General features: G+C 48.0%; 1 protein-coding gene across 6 annotated transcripts in view; it reads left to right on the plus strand.

The window, feature by feature from the left end:
* The window catches only part of LOC122578025, a 127079-nt gene that overhangs the window by 94566 nt on the left and 19409 nt on the right, over positions 1-13104 (plus strand). The window contains exon 1 of one of the 6 annotated variants that reach the window (XM_043749869.1): positions 6149-6212. The exons of the other annotated variants lie outside the window; for them this stretch is intronic. The gene's annotated coding sequence lies outside the window, so the exon portion shown is untranslated. Of the gene's footprint in view, positions 1-6148; positions 6213-13104 lie in introns of those variants that run through there. 6 annotated transcript variants of the gene reach the window in all.

The raw sequence follows: 13104 nt of genomic DNA on the forward strand, positions 1-13104 counted from the left end.
GCCGTCCTTACATTTCGATAGACTACACGCTCCACTGCGCTAAAAACACGCTTTAACTCCCCTCCTTTCGTTCGATTTTCCAAACTTTTCCAACGAACGTCACGCTTATCGGTGTCCGTCCAACGCTAGCAAGCATTCTTTGCTCGATTTTCACGACTCGAAGAATTACGAGGCCGGAGGAATATACGGCGGAGGAATCGATTCGACGGCTGGAAAGAACGAGCGTGCCGAAACCGTTCGCTGTAATCCGTTAGAAGGCCGGCCATCGAAACCGTGTCGTTCGCGGAAGGAACGCCGGAAAGAAAAAGCCGGTTCCTGTTCAGCGATCACGTTTGTTCGTCGACCGCAGGCGCCACGAGAAAAGGAAGTGCCACCGTTTGACCGTGATCTTTCGACGCCGATCTTTCGCCGTTTCTTTCAAAAGCGACGCTCTACCTATCCGAAACCATATTAGCCTATCAGGCTTCACGATCCCGGAAAAGTCTCGCGAAGGAGTAGATTTCGCAATGAGCTTTCGCCGTATTCGGTTTATCGGAAGGATCGAGTAGCGCGTCCCATAAATGGCAGAACGAAGACGCGGGGGATTAACGGGAAGGAACGGATACGGACGCGAGCTGATATCGTTGAACGGTAACCAAGTTTTTGCGACATCTGCGCGCGATAACAACCGCCTCGCAACGGCTTTTAACTTCACGTGGGTGTGTAAATGGAGCACCTTGGACGGAGGCGTCCCCGTTACCTCTATTCTAGCGTATCACGACGAACAGACTGTAATATCTCTGGGCTTCGAAATCGTTTCGCGAAGCACCGTTTAAAAATCGAGACGATGTATCGTCTTCGCTGACCGATTCACGAAGCTGATTTAAATCGTGCCGGGGAAAGGACGTATTCTCGGCGTTCGTGATCGAACTTGCACGATACGTTAAGTAGCCGTGATGGCCAGGCGGCCTGTAACAATGCCATAAACGAAGAAGAAAGACACGAAACGAGAGAAAGAAGAGGACGAAGATGGAGATGGAAAAGCAAACAGAGACACGCGATTCCTGGAGAATATTGACTGTAAGGAGTTTGTGGACCACGCAACGGTAACCGCTCCTCTGGAGCGCGAATCGCGGAGCTTGTGTTCGAACACCGTTACACTTATGAGCGCGAACTCCATAAAACGCCACGACCTTAGTTATCGGAGTTGGTCGGCGAGGCCACGGCCACGGCCGCCAACGACGCCCACCGCTCGCCTTTATTTTCTCTCACCACTGTGTTACCGTTAACCGTTGTGTTTCCTTGCGAATCTGATTCCGCGTCCCTCTCTGCTCACGACTTTCTCTATCGCCAATTTGTGCAAATCGGCGGCTGCTCGCAACTGTCGTCTTCCGGCCAAAGGGCACAGGCCAAGAAGATGTAGGACGAGAAGCTACGACGTAATGCCGAATCGTACGTTGAAACGCGCCGAGTAACGATAGAAACCTAACCGAACAGACAATATTAGAAAATTCTATTTAAAAATCGGTAAATCGACAAAAGTAAAATGAAAAATAAATATTAATATTAATAACGATAGGGACCATAATAGAAACAGATAATGACGAAGAGTTCTACCGAAAGGATCGACGAGTCTCTTGGCAATTTGTGGAATAAGATTAAAAAACGCGAAGGATTGAGAAAATGAAAGATGAAAACCAAACCGGAAACGAAGAGCCGCCATCGCGGGTGAATCGGTTCTCTCCTAGCTATATACAACATCCTGTTGATTCGTGGCAGGGCTCGCGAGAGGCAACCTTGTCGTTAATGGCAATGCCGACGTCCAACGACTATTTATCTCTGATCTCGTTCGAGCATAGGAAGGAAGACTCGGAGGGAAAAAGCAAGAGGATCTTCCAGGCAACGATCTGTTAAGTGGCCGTTCGCGATCGAATTTCCCATTCGATCGATTATAATATTTTGAACACGGCCTGTCTGTCGTTGCCGAGTGGATCAAGTACGCGGTTATCGGCGATAACGATCATGATAATGGACCATCAAAGCTTTACGACTGATTCGACCGTTCGCTTCTACAAAATGACATTCCTCTACGAGCTATTTTCGTGATTGTCGTCTATCGAACGATACGCATACGGTAGCCAGCGGTGCATAGCTTCCCGTTTCTGCCAATAATGCCACGCAACGGTGCTTCTGCTTCTGGTCGCGGCATTTGCGAACGCCGATATATAAATATCGAGCAATGGCAGATGGTGTACGAGTGTGTCACGTTCCGATTGCCCATTAACGGTACATCTTATGGATAGGATAGGATAGGATAGGATAGGATAGGATAGGATAGGATAGTCGTGGGATCGCGATCGCGGTCTTTAATCGAGCGTTCTGACAGATGCCACATAACTTCACGCATCGAGCATTCTTCCGATGGAAAGCGTTTCTCATCGCTCCGACCTACCACCGATAGATCGTGTATTAAAACGTTTTCGTTTAAACGGCGATCCGAGTGAACTCCCGCCGGCTGAAAGTAAGTAATTACCGAGTCGACAGGCTACAAGCGGGCGTACGTAATTGCTAAGAATTTACGACGCCACCGTGGACGATTAATCGAGCAAAAGGAGGAATGTAGCCGCGGGGGGATCGTGCACTCGAATTTAACGGGGGTCGCTATTCGATTCGGCTGGCCAGTTTCGACGATTTCTTGGAAAACGATCGTATCGAGGGGTATAAGCGTAGCGACCTGTAACGACACAGCGGAAAATTAATAACGCGATCGAAACGGCGATAAGCGTCTCCTTTTCCTGTGAAATCTTGGGGGCGGGAGGGGTGAGAGCAAAGGAGGGATAACGAATCTACGGTCTTAACGCGATTCTGTGATTTCTTAGGGTGAGTAAGTGAAAATTAATTGCTCTTCCTCGAATAAAATGCTCTCAGATTTACTACCTCGGGAAAGATTAAAAATTGTCATCGACTCTCATCGATCATATCCTTTTTTATTTTTCTCGTTGTTCGTACGATTCGATGCTTGCGGATAAAACGCGCAAGACGTGACCGTTCGCCGGGTATTTCTATTTTCTTCGCTCGTTTGTCGTTTCGTTGTTTCGTCCATCGACCGCGTACACGGCCGCGTAAGAAGACAATCGGCGGTGTCGAGTGTACGCGCGATTCCACGAACAGGCTTAATTAAGTAAAACAAGTAACTGTATCAATTAGGGACACGCTTTAGCCGATTGTTCCGTCCGACGAGAATATTTTGTGATTTATAATCGTTCAAGACCGTTACCTTTCTCTTCTCGCGACGAGGTATATCGCGGCGAAGGAAGAGAAAGAGAAGGAGAGTCGAACGCGAGAACCGCGACGAACCGAGTCGAAGAGAAGGGACGAGATAAAATCGTCGATTCTAATTCCACGCGATGCGCGCCTAACTGTATGCAATAACTGTGGCACAAGGTGAACAATCTTTGTCGACTTTAATGCGACTTTAACGACAGCCGCTCGCACCGTTACCGGTATAGGAATTTCCTGAGAATCAGTCGACAGAGAATTATTGTTTTCCCGCGGATTACACGTTGCAGCTTTATACCGTACCCTGGGTTCGTCGTTGTCGCGGAGATTCATCGCGTCAACTAACGTTTCGGAACGGGTTTCCGGCTTAAAAGCCTCGCGGTAGGCGTGCGCTATCTGGATCCGTGACGATTGAAGAGTTTGTCGTTTCGATTTACGTCTCTGCGAGACGAATCGCGTGGAACTTGTATGGACACCGTTGTACGCGAAAAGCGCGATACACGCGTCATTTTTGCAGACGTGTCTATCAGACGTCGCGTTTCCGCCTTCGAACGAGACGATGAGAAGGTTAGCGCGCATGGAATGACGAAAAGAATCACGTTCTTTTTATATCTGTAGGTTTAATCTTCAACGGTGCATGTTTTCTTAAAAGCGTCGCGTTCGCATCTCAGCCGTATCGTGTTCGTTTAAAAAGGACGCGACCGTAACATCAAATTACGATGCACGCGCGTATCTTCGAATCGACGCTGCTCCAACAAGCGTAAAGGCAGACTCGTTCGAAAACGGTCGGCTGGCCTAACGAAAGAATTTTAGCAGAATCGCTGGTTCGTTCCTTGCCCCGGCAGGGCTCTCGCTTCTCCTCTTTCTCCTCGATTTTACGACGAGCTCCACCCCATCGTCTAGAGGCTGTTTATCATGGCGAGGAACTTTTATCGACCTTATTTTCATTAGGAGGAAAAAAAAGAGGCAGGTCTGCCGACCTCGCAACGTATAATTTAGGAGCGATCGAATCTGCGCGGAACAGGGCCCACTAACGCGTTCTATCTTTCGCATGACGATCCTGGGAAGCAGCGTCGTTCGGTATAATTTTATGTTTGACTATCGAAGCACCGAACATCGAGCGCGCAACTTTCGTTCCTGGGCGCACTATTAATATTCAACGAACGACGCGACCGGTCCCTCTGCTTGGCTGCTTCTTACACGACGAGTCGCGTCCGCGGCAAATTAAATCACGGCTACATCGATACAAACAGAGATATTGACCGACTTAGACCGTTCCGTATCTGTAAAGTTGCATCTGCCTGAATTTCATTAATTATAACGCTAAATGGAACGGGAGAGACTGGATCGCACACTCGACCGCGTGGTAGTATTCTCGGTCGCTGTGCAGCCGTAAAGGGAGGCTGATGCTCTTCCAATACCGTTAAAAGCAAGCAGACGCAACTTCGATCGTCCCGTTCCCTTTTCGATGGTAAACCTCTGATCGCCGGCACTTCGACGTGGCAAAAGTTCTAATCTCCCGTCGAATCTTCGAACTCGCCACGCCCTCCCATAATTTATGGATAATGGAAAGAGCAAGGATGATCGATACGTATTTTTTGTGCATATCCATACCTGATTAACGCTACCGAATTTATCGACCACGATCGTGCCCCGACGCCGTGACTCTGCGTCATCGACCGACGTACGAACGAAACGTCGTACTTACGGTTGCACGAAAATCGCACAGCTATAGCGACGATCGACGAATCCGTGCAATTTTTCTGAAACCTACGGTCGTCGCTGGAAGCGAAGAAATTGAGGCGAAGAGTCACAACTGCAAATCGACGCTTCGAGTTTAACGGTAAATCGCGTAACAAATCGAACGGCCGCGACCGATGAGAAATGGTCAATGAAACGCGGTACGACTAGTTTGGTAACTCGAATGGTTACCCGATTAAAACCGTTGTTCGGTCAACTTTTGCTCGACCTAATTCCAACTGACCCTGTACGAAGTTCAAGGCGAATTTCGGGACGAAAGTGGGCCTTCCCTTCTCCTGCCGGCGAAATACCATCGAGCCAGTAGAACCGCCGCAAAAGGAAGTAACCTTTCTCGATTGTTCTCCAGCCGCGAAAAGGTCACGAACCTGGTTCGGTGTGTAACAAATTCTCCATCACCCAAACAGAACGTATCTACACATGTAATAATTATTTTATTACGTTGTTTTATCAGTAAATCCATCACGGAGTTCCTTTCGCCGGACAACGTTCGCGAGTTTCCACGATTAGGCAATTCGCTGGATTTAAATGGCATTGAAAATGGCAGCGAGACTGCTGAAATCGCTTGTGTACTCGTCTTCAATCGCCGTATTATCCAATTCGAAGGCAAACGCGCAAGATGTATGACGAAATAATGAAAATATATAGCGTACGATACGAGAAAAATGCAAGTTACGATCGTGGCAAGGGAATGAAATACAAATTATTAAAAATTGTTTTACCATTTCCAATTCGATGGCCAAGAATATTACGTGGATAGTTGATTTTATGCGCACGTGAGATCGCGCGCGTTATTACGATAATTTCCATAGAGTGGCGATTCTTCCGCGAGCTGGCCGTGTCCGCGAATAGAAGAGGAGAATCCGCCTCGGGGATCGGATGAACTTGACACCGAGATTGCTTGTCTACCCTCGGCCGTCAGTCGTCGACCACCCAGATGGAGCAGTCTATTAGCTCTTAACTACGCGATTATTTTCAAGGAAGGTTCGTTTCGTTAAAAACGATCGAATCGGCCGGTTTGTTGAATTGCGTAGCTTGCCACGATTTCAGAGAGGATCGTTAAACGGGGAGCATTACCTTGGTCGTATAAAACGCTCTCGTGGGCTACTCGTGTTTGCCATAGTCGCTTGAATTCCCCTCGACTTCACCACGGAGTGGACCACGACGGTACCTACGATTAGACACTCCTCCTCGAGGTTCGTTCCATTTTCTGTTTCTAACTCCAAATCTTGATGGTCGAATGTAACGGTCAACCGTGTCGATAATTGCCGTTTCCTGCGATCGCAAAACGAACGAGAAAAAAGGCATCGACGGAGAAAGGAGACGAGGCTCCCAAAGTTTTCTCCTCCTTTCGACTCTAGTGTCGTGCTCGTCTTCGCTTAACGGTATAAAGTTGCTCGAAACGAGGTCGAAACCGAGCGTTCGAAAAATCTTGGAATTGCGCAACCAGGCTTGGGTCTTCGGCGATTAATCGTTTCGTGAACACCCAATCGTATCCATCGACTCATAATAAATCGGCGTATTTTCTTTCCGCGCGACGAACCGCCGCGTACCGTTAGCTTCTTCTTTCCGATTCTTTCCAAGAAACAGCAGTTCTCCGTGCAGAGTTTTAGATTCGTGGAAAAGAATCCAGACTATCCCTTAACGTCGATTAACGTCCGCGTTTCACAACTACCGATATCCTGTTCTTTATCTTGCACGGATAATTCTCCGAAGAAATTTCTTCGGCCAACGCTTTCCTACCAATTGACGCATATCTTACGTCGCATTAACTATATTCTTCTCTTCACTTCTTCTTCGCGTTTGTATCTTTTACAGATATGTCCTTTCTTTGGCATTCATTCATTCATTAAAAGCGTAGGATACGCAACAGGTAATAAAATTATATTCGATACTAAAAGCAAATATTAAAATATAGGACTTATTTGGGATTATACAGGCCCGAGGAGAATAACCGAATCGATATTATAACGAAGTATATTTTGTTTCCGTTTGACGCATGTCTACCTCTATTCATTACATACATACATTGCGCCACATTAACGTTGTTCAATAGTACTTTCGCAACAGGTGCGTCTTTGTTTTCATTCGCCTTTAAAAACCACGTAGTATATAGTCATACTCTAAACATCTTTATGGATGAACAGACTTCTCGGAAAACACTCTTGCCCGCGACGTGCAACATAACGAGAGAGTGCTTCAAGGACAAGGTGATGACTCGTTCGCGGCGCGCGAGATGCTCCAAAGAAAATGTGTTAATCTCCCAAGCGTTTTGCCGGTATACCGTTCTAACGGACTCGAACTTCGCAAGTACGTCACGTTTGCTCGTGCTTCGCAGGAACATTAAGATCGCTACTGTGAAAACAGCGACGGTGACGTGTCTCGAAGGTAAACAACGTGCAACGTGGATCCTCCGTCGCGATAATGAAGCCGGTAACCCTACGATCCGATTCGGGACGCGGAAACATCGAAACTGGATTCTGCCGTTTTTGTCGATTTCGCAGACCCGTCGATCCACTAATCGTTTAACGAAGCAATTAGACGATTCGAGTCCCCGAACGAATCCCAAAGGACTCGCAATATTCGTTTCCTCGTTGATTCTACCCTTTCGATGGCATGGGAATTCTACGAGCTTACTATTCGTGGTGTTCGATCGATGAGTCTCCCAAGTTGCTTCGAGCAGCGATACATCGACGTTCTACGTAATAAATGTATATAGGTAATGCGATTGTGCTCGTAAATCGACGAGGAAGAAAATGTAGCGTAAGTGGTTAATCCAAACAGCGAAGCGAGATACTCAATTATAAAAGGCGACGTTCAACTGCGTGGACTCGGTTGCCCTTTAATTTGGTGTTCACCGCGAATGGATACGGACCGGGATGCCTAGGGAATGAGGATGTTTGTTCACAATAGCGAGCATGGTTGCTCGTGGCTGGCGAAGGTACGTAGCGCGCCTGCGGATTGATTACAAGGTATGCAGCCCTGCTTGCAGCGCGCCGCGGTTGCTTTACCACGGAGCTAGGAAAGAGTAATAACGCAAGTGATTTTGGTCCAGAATTGCCACGTCCTACGTAATTCTATTTAACCGCTGCCCACGAAATGGATGCAATTGACTGGATTCTGTCGACACGATGACGCGATTCGTGAAATGCAACCGTAAACGACGAGCATTTAGAACTGTGAAATATACATACGTATAGCCAATGCCATCTTCTTTTCGTACAATTTTATAGTCTTCGTTTTGCACAAAAGTAATCGTTTATTTGTCGGATACGAAAGTAAAAAGCAATAACGACGAATAGACCAAAGAACAATTAATTCAGCACCGTATCTTTCAATTTCGATGAAGACAATCGGTTTCCGCGCGCCATTAAACACGCAGAAAGCAAGGATCGGTAGTGAAAGAGTCGTTCTAGCATCGGTGTAGCTCATCCTCGGCAGAGAGGAACGAATGACAGGGAACGGAGCGAACGAAATGACAGAAATAAACGAAAAAGGGCGAAAAGTTTATTTGAAAGTTTTTCTATCCTGCAGCTGGACGTGCCGATCTTGCCAGACGATCCCTCGACTGTTCTGCAATTTCACCGCTGATATCGGGTATTACGAACCGTTTGCTCGTTTGGATTCCTCTCCCGAGATGATAACGAATATGCACGGGAACGCGAGCTTGCCGATTTTTCTTGGCATTGAAAAAAAAATCTCGCGATCAACCGGGAAACGTCGAAAATCCGTAGTTAGCGAACGAACCGTAGAAATCGACATGTTCTTGACTCTCGTCTAGTTCGATTTCATTCGCGTTTCCTCTAATTGACTCTTTTTTATGGACTCGATGTTCGCTCGCGTTCGACGAAACTGATCGACGATAGGAAGATCGAAACACGTAACAGCGAACTCGCCTTCGCGATACTTGGATCGATTAGGGGGCGTTACACTCGTCCTCTCTTCGTCAGAGACACGAAAGCGCGTGGCTTGTCAGATTCTTGTTTAAACAAAAACTAGACGCGCCGAACCACGAGAGGCACGTCCAATGCTGCCCTTTGATTTCGAACGTTCGCCGCATCCGCCATTCGTGCTGCACGCACGCGGTGATGCACGCGTTGGTCAGCGCCGTGGAACGAGCGCACCGTGGTTCGTGCTTCTTCCACGTACTCTGTGCGAGCTTCGTCAACCATCCAGTTCATTAACTCTAAATGATTTCTCGTTCCATAGCGCACGAGTCGAGCGTAATCGTGTAAAAGCTATCACGGTTAATAGGAAGACAGACTCGCTCCATCCCATCGTCTTTAAGAGGAAGAATGGATATATCGAATTTACCAGTCAGCTCTTTCTTCTCTTCCTTTTCTCGTACGCGACTGGTTTACAAACCTCGAGTGGTTTACGAAAAGGAACCGAGCAGTCTCGCAAAGCAACCTTCGCTTAAAAAGAACGCGTAATGTTGATATCGGATAACCCCGCTCCTCGTTTAACTCGATATCGCGAGTAATATCGAAGTTAACAACTAAATCCAGGATATTTAACCTCGGTCGTGTTGTTTGACCTGACTCGTGGCTATATTCCCGAACTTTATCAACGAAATTGCCGGCAATTTCGTTCTTTTAGCAGGTATCGTGTTGTTCGTGCTCCGAGGATAACATAATACGTACGCTTTGATGGAGATGAGAAACATACCGAACAAGGTAGAGTCGCGTGCCCAACGTTTCTGCGGCTTTCGAGTTACGTAAACGCAATCACGATTACCTCCAAGTCTCGTAAGCATGGTGAAAGTACATCTTCCATCTTCAACTCGACACTGACCCGCTTTTTCAGCGACCGTGAAACGGACTTCTGAAACTTTCTTTACGCGAGCTCGTGCGGTTTTGTATGATGATCCTGAAAGCTGATGAAAACGAATTCGCGGCGCCTGAGATTATGATTACACCGGATGAGTGTTCCGACGAACTCGGCACGTCATATCGATGTATAAGACGTGTTTGAATGTGTGCATTTCGGCCTTCGGATTCCTCAAGACCATGCATCTACCGTTAGCATCAGCCTAAGTCGAAAATCCACGCTTTAACGTCGTTTCTCAATTTCCTTCCAACTTGATCGACTCTAGCTCCTTATCGATATTTATCGATTCAAGTGTCCAGATTATGTTAAGTATGTCGTAAAAATTAGCAGGTATCCATCGACGATCTCGATGGTCAATCAACATCGCTAGATATGTTTCAATGACCGTAGAAGAGAAACGAAGATAATTACTCGAGCTGATAAACGAGCCAGTCATCGTATCGTCGTCGTGAGTCGAGATCAACCGGTAGGTTAATCGCGTAGTTTAAACGTTATGCAGGCGAACACGGTTGAAACGTCGAGAGAAACTGGATTCCGAGACCATTCCCGCCGATACATCCGAGTCTCTCGAGCTTGACTAATTGATCGGCGCTCGTTGCACACTTCCTTATGCCGAGTAATCTACGCTTATCCGCAGCCGTTTAACTCGAATTATGCAAAAGTCCAGCCGGCTCGCAAATCATCGAACAACGAGCTCGCCGAGAAAATTACATGGCCAACTACGAAATCATACGCGATTTCCTTTACTGCCGGGTCATCACTTATCGCCTGGCGAGCATTCCCATGGACGTGTTCGATTACAGGCTGTTTCGCGGCACGTGGGAGCCGCTTCGAATGTGCTTTCACGAAGTAAAACCAATCCATGAAATCCTTAAACATTCTAAACGATCGGAAGATTATCTTTCGAACGAAACTTCGCGCCCCTTCTAACACCCTCCATGTACACTTTTCTACGAGCATCGACGCGCATGGGGTTGCGAGTAACGATCGCTTCTCTTAACAACAAACGGAGATAGAATTTTCAACGAAAAACGTTCCCTCGACCGATTCTTTGTAGTTCGTTAATGCGTTCCATTTGTACGATGAAGACGAAGGTCCACAATTGCCGTGAAATCTTTAAATATTGTAAATTACGAAAGGGATAGCTTCGACATCCTGTACATAGACTATCCTACAAGCACACGCGCGCATAGCGTTGTAGGCAACGATTGCTTGCCTCGATGGCAAATTGAGATAAAAATTTCTTCGAAGTGTTCCGTCTCGAAAAATTCTTCGTGGTTCGTTAAAGAATTCCACCCACGCGACGAAGAAAGAAGCGAAGAGGGAACCTCGAGCAGTCGACTCGATGCCCGTGCATCGTCGTCGGCGAACATCCTAGGGAGAATCATTAGTTTCGAATCTCGGCAGTGTCGGGACTGGAATAGCGAATTTAAAAGAACTCCGCCGAACAAGCAGTTTCGTGTAACCGAGATCCACGAATGACTCTCCCCGGTGGATCCTTTCGTTCTTCTCGCGTTCCGAGCTGCATTCTTCCTCCTTGTTCGCCGGCTTGGGCATCCTTGTCACGGAGCTCGGTGTTGCGGTAGATCGTGTCCTTGAGCGGTACATCTCCAGCTCTTCCTCGGGCTCCTTTTTCCTTCCTCGTGTTCTTTTTCTACCGCCGGCTGCCGGCGTTGCTTCGTGGCGGGTTTCTTTCGCTCGCCTATTCCTGGCCACTCCATTTGCATGGAGCGCAACAAGAAGAAGACAAAAGGAAAGAGAGAGAACAAGAGAGAGCAAGAGAGAGAGGGGGGCGAGGGAGAGGAAGAGGCAGAAGAAACAGGAGGTGGAGGCAACGGAGAAAAGTCGAGAGATCCGCTTAGACGGCTGGAAAAATCGCGGAACACGAAAGCGAGCCGCTCGTGCATCGAGGGAAGAAGACAAAATGTCGCGGGCGATGGTTTTACATGGTCGTGGCTACGTAATATCTCCCGGCCGGCTGCACGACCGGATGCTGCGTCTCCGGCTCCGAGTTGCCTCGTTTCGCGGCCGAACACCGTGTCTTGAATTTGCAACCGGCGTTTCCTGCGCGCTCCGAGCCATCTGATAAGCCGCCCTCCGCCTCCAACTCCATCCTCTGCTCGTTTGCTTCTGCTTTTTACAAGATCGTGCCCTTCGACTCTTCTTATTCCTTGCGCGGGTCCAGCCGCCGCGACCACACCGCGGCTACCGATCATGCCGCCAATAATCTATAGCTGCCTCGCGACTCGTGGCAACTATACGATTCCACCAAAGCCATCAACTCGTTCCGCGACACACGTTCCGCGGCGACAGAACCAACGGCACAAACTCGACAGCCACCCTTGCAATCACACCGCTGCAAACACCGTCATGGACTTTTACCTCGCGCCGTTCACCTACCAGAGTCACGTTAGGTCGCGACAGTGGCACCGATCTAACGGACCACCCGCGGTCGTCTTGCTTGCAATTCCACATATTGTACCTACTATTGTACATCTACATAGCAACCCTTTACAAGCAACGGCTCTCGCTTGCGGTTCCTCGTCCGGCCAGGCTGCGTACCATTGTCCTATCGCGAACATCCGCAACTTCTAGCTGTATAACGGAGTCCCTGGTCGTCGCGAAGTAAGTAGTAACGCAACGAATCCCTGTAGACTGCTTTCCTGACGCGTATCGCGTGCTCGATCCACGAAGTGTTCTCGCTAGGTCGATCAGAGGCATCGAAATTCATTTCCAAGCAGGTGATACTTTTTCGCGGAAAAAGTTTAGCCTGCCATTTTCAATCATATAAATGCTTCTATCGGTAGCGATGACATTTACCGTCAGTTGCAGTTAGTTGTCCATTGAAAATTCAACAGATTCCCCGTAATCCCGCGGATTCCATCCATAAAGCGTTCCGAAGGTGCAGTCACGCGACGTATAGCGCCATTTCGATTCGCTACGTTGATAGGCTACTTTATCCGGGCGGCAACCATTTCCGCGCGAACATCCATTCGCCGACTAAACACAGTAATCGGACGGAAGAGGACGATCCAAAACGGAATCGACTCGCCACCACCTTCCACCGGCTTCTTCGAACGATGAGACAGACCTTCGACAACTGCCAATTTACTTGATTCTCCGACGAAGAACGATCTTGTCTCTTAGCTCCTTCCCGCGCCAAGGAATCGGGGAAACGCTTCATCGAGCTCTGAAATCACGCGATTCGAATCGTCGATAATAAGCACAGCCGGAGTACCGATCGCTCGCGTGCAATCT

The sequence above is a fragment of the Bombus pyrosoma genome, linkage group LG3 (assembly GCF_014825855.1).
Source record: "Bombus pyrosoma isolate SC7728 linkage group LG3, ASM1482585v1, whole genome shotgun sequence".
Classification (NCBI taxonomy): Eukaryota; Metazoa; Arthropoda; class Insecta; order Hymenoptera; family Apidae; genus Bombus; species Bombus pyrosoma.